A 13,554-nucleotide genomic window follows, 5' to 3' on the forward strand; every position below is an offset into this window, starting at 1 on the left:
GTGTGTATATATATATGCCACGGTTTCTTTATCCATTCATAAACAGAAGGGCATCTAGGTTGGTTCCACAATCTGGCTATGGTGAATTGAGCAGCTATGAACATTGATGTGGCTGTATCTCTGTAGTATGCTGATTTTAAGTCCTTTGGGTAAAGGCCAAGGAGTGGGAGAGCTGGGTCAAATGGTGGTTCCATTCCAAGCTTTCTGAGGAATCTCCATACTGCTTTCCAGAGTGGCTGCACTAATTTGCAACCACACCAGCAATGTATGAGTGTACCTTTTTCCCCACATCCTCACCAACACCTATTGTTGCTTGTGTTCTTGATAATCGCCATTCTAATTGGGGTGAGATGGAATCTTAGGGTAGTTTTGATTTGCATTACTCTTATTACTAGAGATGTGGAACATTTTTTCATATATCTGTTGATTGCTTCTACATCTTCTTCTGTGAAGTGTCTGTTCATTTCCTTAGCCCATTTGTTGATTGGATTATTTGTATTCTTGGTGTAGAGTTTTTTGAGTTCTTTATAGATTCTGGAAATTAGCACTCTATCTGAAGTATGAGTGGCAAAGATATTCTCCCACTCTGTAGGCTCTCTCTTCACATTACTGATAGTTTCCTTTGCTGAGAGAAAGCTTTTTAGTTTGAATCTATCCCAGTTGTTGATTCTTGCTTTTATTTCTTGTGCTATGGGAGTCCTGTTAAGGAAGTCTGATCCTAAGCCAACAAGTTGAAGGTTTGGACCTACTTTTTCTTCTATAAGATGCAGGGTCTCTGGTCTGATTCCGAGGTCCTTGATCCATTTTGAGTTGAGTTTTGTGCAGGGTTAGAGATAGGGGTTTAATTTCATTCTGTTGCATATGGTTTTCCAGTTTTCCCAGCACCATTTGTTGGAGAGGCTATCTTTTCTCCATTGCATATTTTTGGCCCCTTTGTCTAGTATGAGAAAATTGTATTTATTTGGGTTTGTGTCCATGTCCTCTATTCTGTACCATTGATCTACCTTTCTATTTTGGTACCAATACCATGCCGTTTTTGTTACTATTGCTTTGTAATAGAGTTGAAGATCTGGTATTGTCATACCCTCTGCTTCCCTCTTTCTACTGAGGATTGCTTGAGATATTCTGGGTTTTTTATTCTTCCAGATGAATTGCATAATTGCTTGCTCTATTTCTGTAAGGTACATCATTGGGATTTATTTGGAATTGCATTGAATCTGTATAGCACTATATTGGTAGTATGGCCATTTTGACAATATTAATTCTGCCTATCCACGAACATGGGAGATCTTTCCATTTTCTAAGGTTTTCTTTAATTCTTTCTTTAGTGTTCTATAGTTCTCATTGTAGAGGTCTTTCACCTCTTTTGTGAGATTGATTCCCAAGTATTTTATTTTTTTTGATGCTATTGTGAATGGGGTAGTTTTCCTAATTTCTCTTTCTGAAGATTCATCACTTATGTATAAAAATGCATTGGATTTATGAGCATTGATCTTGTAACCTGCTACTTCACTGAATTCACTTATGAGTTCTAAGAGTTTTCTGGTGGAATTTCCAGGATCCTCTAAATATATAATCATGTCATCAGTGAACAGGGATAGTTTGAGTTCCTCTTTTCCAATTCGTATCCCTTTAATTTCTTTGGTTTGTCTAATTGCTCTGGCTCGAGTCCCAAGAATGATGTTGATTAGAAGTGGTGAAAGAGGGCATCCCTGCCTTGTTCCAGTTTTTAGGGGGAATGCTTTCAGTTTTTCACCATTTAAAATGATACTGGCCATGGGCTTCCATAGATGGCCTTTACAATGTTAAGGAATGTTCCCACAACCCCAATTTTTTCTAGTGTTTTGAGCATGAAAGGATGCTGTATTTTATCAAATGCTTTTTCTGCATCTATTGAAATAATCATGTGATTCTTAACTTTTAGTCTCTTGATATAGTGAATGACATTTATTGATTTCCGGATGTTGAACCAACCTTGCATCCCTGGGATAAAACCCACTTGATCGTGGTGCACTATCTTTTTCATATATTTTTGGATGCGATTTGCTAAAATTTTGTTGAGAATTTTTGTGTCGATGTTCATTAAGGATATTGGTCTGAAATTTTCTTTCCTCGAAGTGTCTCTGTCAGTTTTAGGTATCAGGGTGATATTGGCTTCATAGAATGAGTTTGGGAGGGTTTCCTCCTCTTCTATCTTATGGAATACTTTGAGAAGTATTGGAATGAGCTCTTCTTTAAAGGTTTTGTAGAACTCGACTGAGAACCCATCTGGTCCCGGACTTTTCTTTGTTGGTAGACTTTTGATGACTTCTTCTATTTCATTGCTTGAAATTGATTTATTTAAGTTGTGTATGCCCTCCTCGTTCAGTTTAGGTAATTTATATGTCTCTAGAAACTTGTTGATGTCTTCGAGGTTTTCTGTTTTGTTGGAGTATAGATTTTCAAAATAGCTTCTAATTATGTTTTGTATTTCACTCGTGTCTGTTGTGATATTTCCTTGTTCATTCCAAATTTTAGTAATTTGAGTTTTCTCCCTCTTTCTCTTTGTTAGTGTGGCTAAGGGTTTATCAATTTTGTTTATTTTTTCAAAGAACCAACTATTTATTTTGTTAATTTTTCCAATTGTTTCTTTTGTTTCAATTTTGTTGATTTTGGACAGGATTTCAGATTCAGAACCTTAAAATGTTCATATCTCTTCATTCAGCTATTTTAAGAATTTATCATGATGAAATAGATAGACATCAAGATTGTAAGAATAATATCATGTTATTTTTTATAGTAATCAGAAACTGAAAACCACCAAAAACTCCAATAGGGAATTAGAAGGGAAATAGTACAATTAAGTAAAAAAACACTGAAGTAATAAAAAAAAATTTTGTTGAATTTGGCTCTGATTTTAAGTATTTCCTATCTTCTACTAATTTTGGTGTTGGTCTGCTCTTCTTTTTCTAGGGCTTTGAGTTGTAGTGTTAAGTCGTTTATTTGTTGATTTCTACTTCTTTTGTTGAATGCACCCCATGAAATAAATCTTTCTCTAAGTACTGCTTTCATAGTGTCCCAGAGATTTTGATATGATGTGTCTTTGTTCTTGTTTACTTCTAAGAATTTTTTTATTTCCCTCCTGATGTCTTCTGTTATCCATTCATCATATAATAGCGTATTATTTAATCTCCAGGTATTGGAGAAGTTTTTGTTTTTTATTCTGTCATTTATTTCTAATTTCAATGCATTATGATCTGATAGAGTACAAGGTACTATCTCTATCTTCTTGTATTTGCTAACAGTAGCTTTGTGGCATAAGTAATGGTCTGTTTTAGAGAAGGATCCATGTGCTGCTGAGAAGAAAGTGTATTCGTTCTTTGTTGGATGGTATATTCTATATATGTGTGTTAAGTCTAAATTGTTGATTGTGTTATTGAGATCTATGGTTTCCTTATTCAGTTTGTGTTTGGACGATCTATCCAGCAGTGAGAGAGGTGTGTTAAAATCGCCTAGTATTATTGTGTTGTGGTCTATTTGATTTCTGGAATTGAGGAGGATTTGTTTGACGTACATGGATGAGCCAATATTCGGGGCATAGATGTTTATGATTGTTATGTCTTGCTGATTTATGCTTCCCTTAAGCAGTATGTAATGTCCTTCTTTATCCCTTCTGACTAGTTTTGGCTTGATGTCCACATTATCTGAAATGAGGATGGATACTCCAGTTTTTTTGGTGAGTTCATGTACATGGTATGTTTTTCCCCATCCTTTCACCTTTAGTTTATGGGTATCTCTTTCTATGAGATGAGTCTGTTGCAGGCAGCCTATTGTTGGCTTTTTCTTTTTAATCCAATCTGCCAGTCTATGTCTTTTGATTGATGAGTTCAGGCCATTAACATTCAGGGTTATTATTGTGATATGATTTGTATTCCCAGTCATTTGACTCATTTTTGTTTTTTGACATGATTTGGTTTCTCCTTTATTTGACTATTCCTTTAGGCTAGTTCCTCCCATTGCCGATTTGCATCATTGTTTTTCATCTCTTCCTCATGGAATATTTTGCTGAGAATATTCTGTAATGCCAGGTTTGTTTTTGTAAATTCCTTTATCTTTTGTTTATCATGGAAGGTTCTTACTTCGTCATCAAATCTGAAAGTAAGTTTTGCTGGGTATAAGATTCTTGGTTGACATCCGTTTTCTTTCAGGGCTTGGTAAATGTTGTTCCAGGCCCTTCTAGCCTTTAGGGTCTGGATTGAAAACTCTGCTGATATTCTTATTGGTTTCCCCGTGAATGTAATTTGAATCTTTTCTCTCGCGGCCTTTAAAATTCTGTCTTCATTTTGTATGTTAGGTATTTTCATAATAATGTTCCTTGGTGTGGGTCTGTTTTAATTTTGTATATTTGGAGTCCTATAAGCCTCTTGTACTTGGTTTTCCATTTCATTCTTCCAATTTGGGAAATTTTCTGATATTATTTCATTGAATAGATTGTTCATTCCTTTGGTTTGTTTCTCTAAGCCTTCCTTAATCCCAATAATTCTTACGTTTGGCCTTTTCATGATATCCCATAATTCTTGTAGATTCTGTTCATGATTTCTTACCATCTTCTCTGTTTGATCAACTTTGTTTTCAAGATTAAATATTTTGTCTTCAATGTCTGAGGTTCTGTTTTCCAGGTCTTCTATCCTCTTGGTTATGCTTTCATTGGAGTTTTTAACCTGATTTATTGTTTCCTTCATTTCAAGGATTTCTGTTTGGTTTTTTTTTTTCAGTATCTCTAACTCTTTATTGAAATGATCACTTGCTTCCTGTATTTGCTCTTTTATCTGGTGATTGGTGCAATCATTTAATGCCTGCATTTGCTCTTTCATCTCCTCCTTCAATGCCTGCATTTGCTCTTTCATCTCCTTGTTTGCTTCCCTGATTGTTTTAATTATGTACATTCTGAACTCCCTTTCTGACATTTCTTCTGCTGTGCTGTCATTGGGTTTTATTGATATAGTATCTGGGTTTGTTTGGGACATTTTCTTCCCTTGTTTTCTCATATTGGTCAGATGTCAGTGGGACTCTGAGATATTGTAGATTTCCTCTATTGGCTTATAGTGTCCCTGTAGATTTCCTGTGTATAACCTCCCAGCCTTCGGTAGCCTGAAGTCTTGGAGAAACTTGATAATGCAGTGCTTCCGAAGAAAGGTGCCCCTAGCCCGCTACTGGTTCCAGGGCTTGGAGCTGGCTCTGTTTGGAAAGGCTCTCACTGGGGGGCCTGCTCCGAGAAGCTGGCCATGTGAGAGGAGCCCACCGCCAGAGTGCACAGGGCTGCCTGGGGGAGACTCTAGCTGCCTGTCCTACTCTAATAAGCCGCCTGAATCCGGGCCTGCCACCCGGGCCAAGCTTCACCGGGTGGGGGAGACTCACCCCGTGGCTCTATTTTAGTCCGAGTCTCTCAATGCCTCCCCTTCTTGAATCCTGGGTTGTGGAGTGAATGGGGATGCAGTCATCCTCTCGTCCGCCATCTTGGATCGCCCCATGGAAAAAGCCTGTCACCGGAGGGGGCAGGTCCGCCTGGAGATGTCTCTGGCTGCCCTGCCCTGGTCCCAGAGGCTGTTTGAGGGTCAGAGGTCTCTGCTGGCTTGGGGACTTGTGGCTGGCTCTGTGTAGAAAGGCTCTCACTGGACGGTCTGCTCAGAGAAGCTAGCCTTGAATGGCACTTCCTGCCGGAGGGAGCCGGGCTGCTTGGGGAAGTCCCTGGCTGCCCTGTCCTGCTCTCTGAAGCAAACTGCAGGCCCCGGAGCTCGCCGCGCGCTGGCTCAGGGACTTGGAGCTCGTTCTGTGCAGAAAGGCTCTCATTGGGGGGCCTACTCCGAGAAGCTGGAGTATCTGGCCCTGTGGGAGGAGCCCACTGCCAGAGTGCTCAGGGCTGCATGGGGAAGACTCTAGCTGCCCTGCCCTACTCTAATAAGCCGCCTGAATCCGGGCCTGCCGCCCGGCCGAGCTTCACCGGGTGGGGGAGACTCACCCCGTGGCTCTATTTTAGTCCGAGTTTCTCAATGCCTCCCCTTCTTGAATCCTGGGTTCTGGAGTAACTGGAGATGCAGTCACCCTCTAGCCCGCCATCTTGGATTGCCCCAAGAACTAAGTTTTATTTATTTATTTATTTCCACAGGTGTAAAAAACATTGTTTGAATCACATTATGAACATGAAACCTGTAACAATCTCAATACAGTCCAGACATTAGTAGTTAAGCTGGTCTTCTAATCACATTAATAGTATAAGTATAAGCACAGAGGGACCAAATGGGTACAAATCTTTTAATTTGAGTCTTTCAAAGGAGTTCATTTAATAAATACCACTTTGGGTATTACATCAAACAGTAGAGTCCAGAGCAAGACACAGGACTGACATGTGAAGAAATATGGGCATGGTGGTGATCCCAGAGACTTGGGAGGCGGAGGCAGGAGGATGGCAAGTTGAGGCCAGTCTCAGCAACTTTGTGAGACCATTTAAGGCAATTTCACCACACTTGTTAATTACTGCAAGACCCTGATTATGAATGTGTGTCTCCAGAGTTTTTTCAACTCTCCTAAGCCATCCTGGATTCTAGATACAAGCAGGAGGATTGCAAGTTCAAAGTCAGCCTCAGCAAAAGTGAGGCACTAAGCAACTCAGTGAGACCCTGTCTCTAAAAAAAATACAAAATAGGGCTGAGGATGTGGCTCAGTGGTTGAATGCTCCTGAGTTCAATCCCCCAAAAAAGTATAAGTATTTATTATTTAAAACCCACCCAGTTTATGATATTTTGTTATAACAACCTAAGAGGACTAAGTAGACAGAAAATTGGATTATTGATTTGAGATATTTCTCAATTTTTAAAATAAGTAATTGCTATGGTTTGAATGTTTTTGTCTCCTCCAAAATTCATGCTGAAATTTAATTGCCAGTATAACATTATGAAGAGGTGGGGCCTTCAGAAGGTGACTTAGCAATGAACCCTTGTAAATAGAATCTGGTGTTGTGATAAAAGGTCATGACCAGGGAGTTTGTTTCTATTTCTTTTCTACCTTCTGTCATGTAAAAACAGCTCTTCTCCTTTCAGGGGAACTCAGGGTTCAAGGAAGTATCATTGAATCAGAGACCAGACTTTCACAAGACAGCTACCAACTTGGTCTTACAATTCCCAGCCTCCAAAACTGTGAGAAAAATTTATATTCTTTATAAATTACCCAGTCTTAAATGCTTTGTTATAGCAGCAGAACAGGATCTAAGATGGCATTAATACTGTAATTTTCAATCTTTGTATGGTTTTAGCTATATCACACATTTGGATGTCTTCATTTTCATTGGCATTTAGTTCTTTATATTTTTAATTTTTTTCTTTAAGAGTTTATTTTTGATCCATGGATTATTTAGAAGTTTGTTGTTTAATTTCCAAGTATTTAGAGATTTTATTATTTTCTTTCTGTTTGGTATTTCTAGTGTGATTTCATTTTGGCCAGACAACATACTCTGTGTGATTTCAATTCCTTTAAGTTTGTTGAAGGTTGTTATGTAGACCAAATTATGATCTATTTCAGTGAATATTGCATGGATGCTTAAAAAATACATTCTGTGACTGCATATGTGACTCAGTGGTAAAGTACTTGCCTAGCATGTACAAGACCCTGGTTTTAATTTCTTGTACTGAAAAAAAAAATGACTTCTGCTATTATTGGTTGAGATGTCCTACGTGCAAAAAATAGTCCAGAGAGTTGGTGGCATTGTTAAATTCTTTATCCTTTCTAATTTTCTGTCTGGTTGGCTTATCAACTGTTAAGAGGGGTCCTTAAATCTTCAAATGTAATCAGGATTTTGCAGTTTTTCACTTCAGTTCTATCAGTTTGGGTTTCATGTAGTTTGAATCTCTGTTGTTTGATGTCTACACACGGAATCACTATATATTTTGGTAGATTGATCCTTATCATAATGTAATTGTTCTTTGTCCATAGTGATTTTCTTTACCATGAGACTCTAATCTACTTAATAGCAATATAGCTACTATTAATTTTTGCAAGGCATATCTTCTGTTTTAGATTTGTGTTGCTATAACAAAATACCCGAGACCAGGTAATTTGTAAAGAAGTTTATTTGGCTCATGTTTCTGGAGATTGGGAAGTCTGATCATGACCGCAACATCTACCCAGAATCTTGTGAGGGTCTTCTTGCTGTGTTATAACAGGGAGGGAGCATCACATGGCAAGCCAGAGCAAGAATTCTAGCTTGTAATTCTCTTCCCTTCCTTATAAAGCAACTAATGCCATCATGCAAGCCTACCTTCATGACCTAAACTAATATTAGTTAACTCCAAAGATTCCATCTCTGGATAACATTAGCACATGAATTTGAGGATTAAGTTTTCAGTACATGAACTTTGGGAGGACACATTACATTTAAACCATAGTATTCTTTTTTCATGCTTTTATTTTTAATCTACTCATGCCATTCTATTTTAAGTGAGTTTCTTGTAGACATTATGTAGTTGGGTAATGTTTTATTATTTTCTCTTTTAATTGGGAAATTTAGACCATCAACTTTGAAGAAATTATTAATATATCATGTTTTAGGTTTGTGATTATATTGTTTGTTTTGGGTTTATACCCTCTGTTTCTCATTCCTGGTTTCTAATGTAGATTCCTGTGAGTTACTTAAATAGCTTTTAGAATCCTGTCTTGTTTTATTTGCACACTATTGAACTGATCACAGCCTACCAGTATTGATGTTTTACTGCTTTGAGTGAAGTATTGAAAATTTGCTTCCATCTATGTGCCTTTATTCCTTATCTCACTTTTTAAATTTTTCGTCACTTTATTTCATGTCTCCTTCAAGATGGAGGCATAGATTTCCCTGAGAGATAATGTTAATAGGATTAATAAACTGTGATGTATATGTTTCAAAGTGTCATTTCTTCATCCTCACTTGGTACAAGAAACTATGTATTCAGACAGCCTCGCTGAAATCCGTACTCTTTTCCAGCTTCTGTGATTTGTAATGAACATAACCCATTTTTTTTCCTTGATGGTGCTGGGGATTAAACCCTGGGCCTCACTCATGTTAGTCAAGTGCTTTACCACTTAGCTATATCCCTGACCCTGAGCCTAACTCACTTTTAGGGTATTAAGTAATTGTCTTAAGCATATTCTCTAGACATATTGAGTACCACATGAAATGGTAATCTAACTTTTATTTCATTCACTAAATATGAATTTAAGAAATGCATGAGGTAAAAATGGTGTATTATTTTTACCTTTTCTATAGTTCTTTCCTTTGTAAAGGTTTCAGCCTTCTTTTTCTCTTTGCGTAGTTTGTTTTAGCTATCCCATAAGGGTAAGTATGCTAGTGGAAAATTCCCATGATTTCCTTTCATCTAAGAATGTCTTAATATTTTCTATGTTCCTAAGAGTTGTTTTTGCTGGATATAAGGCTCATGGTTGACAGTCTTTCACTTTAAGTACTTGAAAACTGCTATGCTAATTTCTTTTGGTCTGCATCATTTCAGAGGATGAGTCCAATGTCATTTGAGTTGGTTTTCCCATGTAGGGAACGTATCAGTTCCCTGGCCACAAATATTTTTTTTCCTGTAGTTTTTGGAGGTTTATTTTATATGTGTCTTCACATGGACTTCATTGAATCTGCCCTATTTGGGCAGATTTGAAACTGCCTGCTTCTTGAATCTGTAGGTTTGTGTCTTTCACAAAATTTGATAAGTTTTCAGCTGTTGTTTCTTTGAGTACATTTTTTTTGGCCACAATTGTTTGCTTCTCCATTTGGGACTGCAGTGAGACTAATGTTAGACTATTATTATGGTCATACAAGTCCCTGAGGCTGTCTTCATTAGTTTTTCTACTGTTTTTTCCCTGTTGTTCAAATTAATTGAGCTCAATTACTGTGTCCTCAAATTCACAGACTCTGTCCTCTGTCACCATAACTCTGCTCTTGACCTCATGTATTGAGTTTTTTAGTTATTGTATTTTTAATTTTATAATTTTGTTTGTACTTTTTAAATAATTGCTATTTCTTTGTTGAGTTTTTCCTTTTTTGTAACAGAACTCATAATTATTTGTTGAAACATTTTTATAATGACTATTAAAATCCTTTTCACATAATTGAAACATCTGATTCATTTCAATGTTAGCTTCAGTTGATTGCCTGTTCTCATTCAAGTTATATTTGTCATGGTTCTTGGTATATGGAGTGATCTTTTCATTATATCCTGGACATTTTGGCTATTAAGATAAGTGACACGATCATCTATTTGAATCGTTTATTTCAGCATACAGTCACTGCACTGGGGTGTAGCATATGTGTTCTGGCTTACTTTTGTGATCTGTAGCTCTGAGGATAATGACATTTTTACACCCCTTGAAGTGTTTTTTTGCTCTGCTTCATTCTAGTACTCCTACTCATACCCATAGGTTCTGTGCTGCTCTGTCTCGTGCTGTGTATTGGGAGGCTTTTCTTTTCCTTTTGTGTATGTATATTTATGTCTGTTAGTAAGGTGTGGCACAGGACTCTTCAACACCCATTCTCAAATGTGTGAGAAATGCAACAAAAACACAGGGACTGAGCCATAGTGGTTTTTTTCTCATATTATTAGGTCTCTCTCCTATTGGAAAATCCTTTTATAATTGACTATTGCCTTATTTCCAGATACTTAGTTGTATTTAGAGAGAAAAGGCTGAGAAAAGAAAGTCTATGACATCGTTTCCAGAATGGGAACCATTGTTTCAGTGTGTATGTTAGTTAGGGTTTTGTCACTGGGACAAAAATACTTGACAAGAACAATTTAGAGGAGGAAAAATTTATTTTTGGATCATGGTTTGAGAGGTTCAGTCCTTGGTTTTCCAGTTGCATAACGGGACACAAGGTGAGGCAGAAAATCATGGTGGAGGAAAGCTGCTCTGCTTATGGCAGCCCGGAAGCAGAGAGAATAAGAAAGGAGTCAGGGACAAAATATAATCCCAAAGGGCATGCCCTCCAACCATGCCTCCAACCATGCCCTACCTGCCTACAGTTACCACCAAGTAATCCATTCAAATTATTAATCAACCAAATGGATTACTCTGCCGATTAGATTATGGTCCTCATAATCTACTCCCTTTACCTCCTGTATTAACACAGGAACTTTTGTGAGACACCTCATATTCAAACCTTAACAGTCCGTCTCTTACAAATATCAGTAATCCAGATTTAAAATAAAAATTAAATCTGTTCTGAGGATTGCTGCTATTTATCAAGTCATGCTACTTGTACTAAAAAGGAAGGTGGGATTCATCTCGTTAATTTTTTGTCTTATTATTTTTATTGAGAAATCTGTAGTCAGGTTATAAAGCTTGTATTGGAAATTTGTATTATCTGTATTATCTAGATGACTTTATTAATTTCTTGTTGTAATATTCTTCTATTTAACTGTGATATGGAAGATGTGAAAATACTTTGCAATTTGGGTTGAGAGATGATTCCATAGAGTCAGTTTTATTTGCTTTCACCAAACATATCAGTAGTGTCACCGGCCCGGGATACATTTTAGTGTCAGTTCTGGCATTGGGAATCTCTGTCACAAGCATGGAGATACTATACATTAAATATTAAATCTATCTGTGGTTAAGGTACAGAGCTTCAAAGAAAAAGATTTTTCTTTTCTTTAAACCACAACTCAGGCCAAGAAAGACAAAATTCATTGTCCCTCTTTGTTCATGGACATATTTTTATCTTGTCTCTATTCTTACAAAGAATACAGTCTTTCTTGTGTGCCAACATTTCTTTGCAGATCTGTTCTAACTTTCTGCCACAGACTTCATCTGGGGGCAGACTGTGGGGAGAATTAACCCAATCCCCAAGATTACTGAAAATAGCATTGTATACTCAAGTTTTCTCAGACTTTAGAGATTTCTTCTGTGTCTTAAAAGCGCAGTTACTCATTGAAATAATTTTCTTCGGATTGAGAGAATTTTTAGGTTACCTTACTTATAAATATTGCCAGAACCAGAAATCCACAGAATTTAACATCATATTTTCCAGGGATTACATATGTACTTGTTGAAATTTGCTGATCCCCTTCTCATGGTTTATGCAATTTTCCTTTTGAGTATAGCTAAATATATTATCTTCAGTCAAACCCACTCATAAACATACCCTTCCATTTTGCTATAAAATGGTTCAAATATCTTTTTTTTTTTTTTTTAAGCTTGAATTTCTTTACCCTCCACATAAAGTAGAACAGATCTATTTTGGGTCAAGTAGAAATAATGACATAAGCCGGCTTCTTTTTTTGGTGATAATGATTGACAAAACCTTAAAATGTTCCAGCAAGATTTAGAAATGCTCATTCAGACAGAGTAGTGGTAAAGGAAATTTTGAACTGTGGGCATCTTAGTGCTTAATGAGCATAAAAATAATGCATATTGAAAATGATAAGAAGTCCATTAAATCTAGTTTTTCAGTTGATTATTTAAAAATATGTCACTTATGGTTTCAGAGTAATCATGTAATATCAATATTTTTTATTCTTTATTTTTTTGGAAGGTAACTAAAAGCAATAAGACAACATGAGAAAGATAAATACAAACTTATTTTTTAAATTATAAACAAAATGTTGGAGCAACAACCAAAAACTAATTGGAATTGTTTCCAAAAAAGGAAATCAAACATGGCTGCAGCAGAAAAAAACTGAAAGGAGAAACATATGACGGTAAATCTTAAAAAAGAGTCAGAAATTTTGTGTTCCAAAATTTAAGAGGGGGTGTTTTGAAGAATGAAATGACAACTCCTCAGTTGCCACAGCAAGAGAAGTGGGCATACATTGGCAGTGTGAATTTCACTGGATCTTGTTTACTCCTGAGAAACACAGGGGGTAATATTAAATATCAAATAACAGACAATTCCTATTTCCAGAAAGCAACCTGCACTTGTGGCACTGTAATTGGTATTATAAACCACCTAGAGCTGTCTATTTCCTTTGGCTAGGAAAAAAAAAATTAAAAAGGAAAGTTAAAAGAACGCTCACAAAATATACTGAGACAAATAAATCTACTTGTAACTTAGAATAGAGTGCTATCCTAAAACAGAGCTTCTTCCAAATAGCTTATCTAGAAAAAAAATTCGACTCATTCCAAGATAGGAACATGCTCGGCATGGTAGTGCATGCCTGTAATCCCAGCAACCTGGAGGCTGAGGCAGGAGGATTGCAAGTCTGAAGCCAGCTGGGCAATTTTGCAATCCCCTGTCTCAAAATAAAAAAAAATTTTAAAGTACTGTGGATGTAGCACAATGGTAGGAGCAATTGCCTAGCATGCAGAAAGCCCTCGGTTCAGTTCCCAGTATTGCAAAATGTAAAAAAATAAAGTCATGTCAGACAAAGAATTCATACAGTTATACTTTAAGACATATGAAAAATGGGGATCGGAAAGGCACATGGCAAATTAAAAGAAAAAAAAAAACCCTGAAAAATATGGCAAAATATTTCACCATAAAATTTTAAAAATCTTCAAGCAATATTATGTCCAGAAGAGCATAAAGAAGAATCTAAGAGGGATCGCAAT

Source organism: Sciurus vulgaris (genome assembly GCF_902686455.1).
Source record: "Sciurus vulgaris genome assembly, chromosome: X".
Lineage (NCBI taxonomy): Eukaryota > Metazoa > Chordata > Mammalia > Rodentia > Sciuridae > Sciurus > Sciurus vulgaris.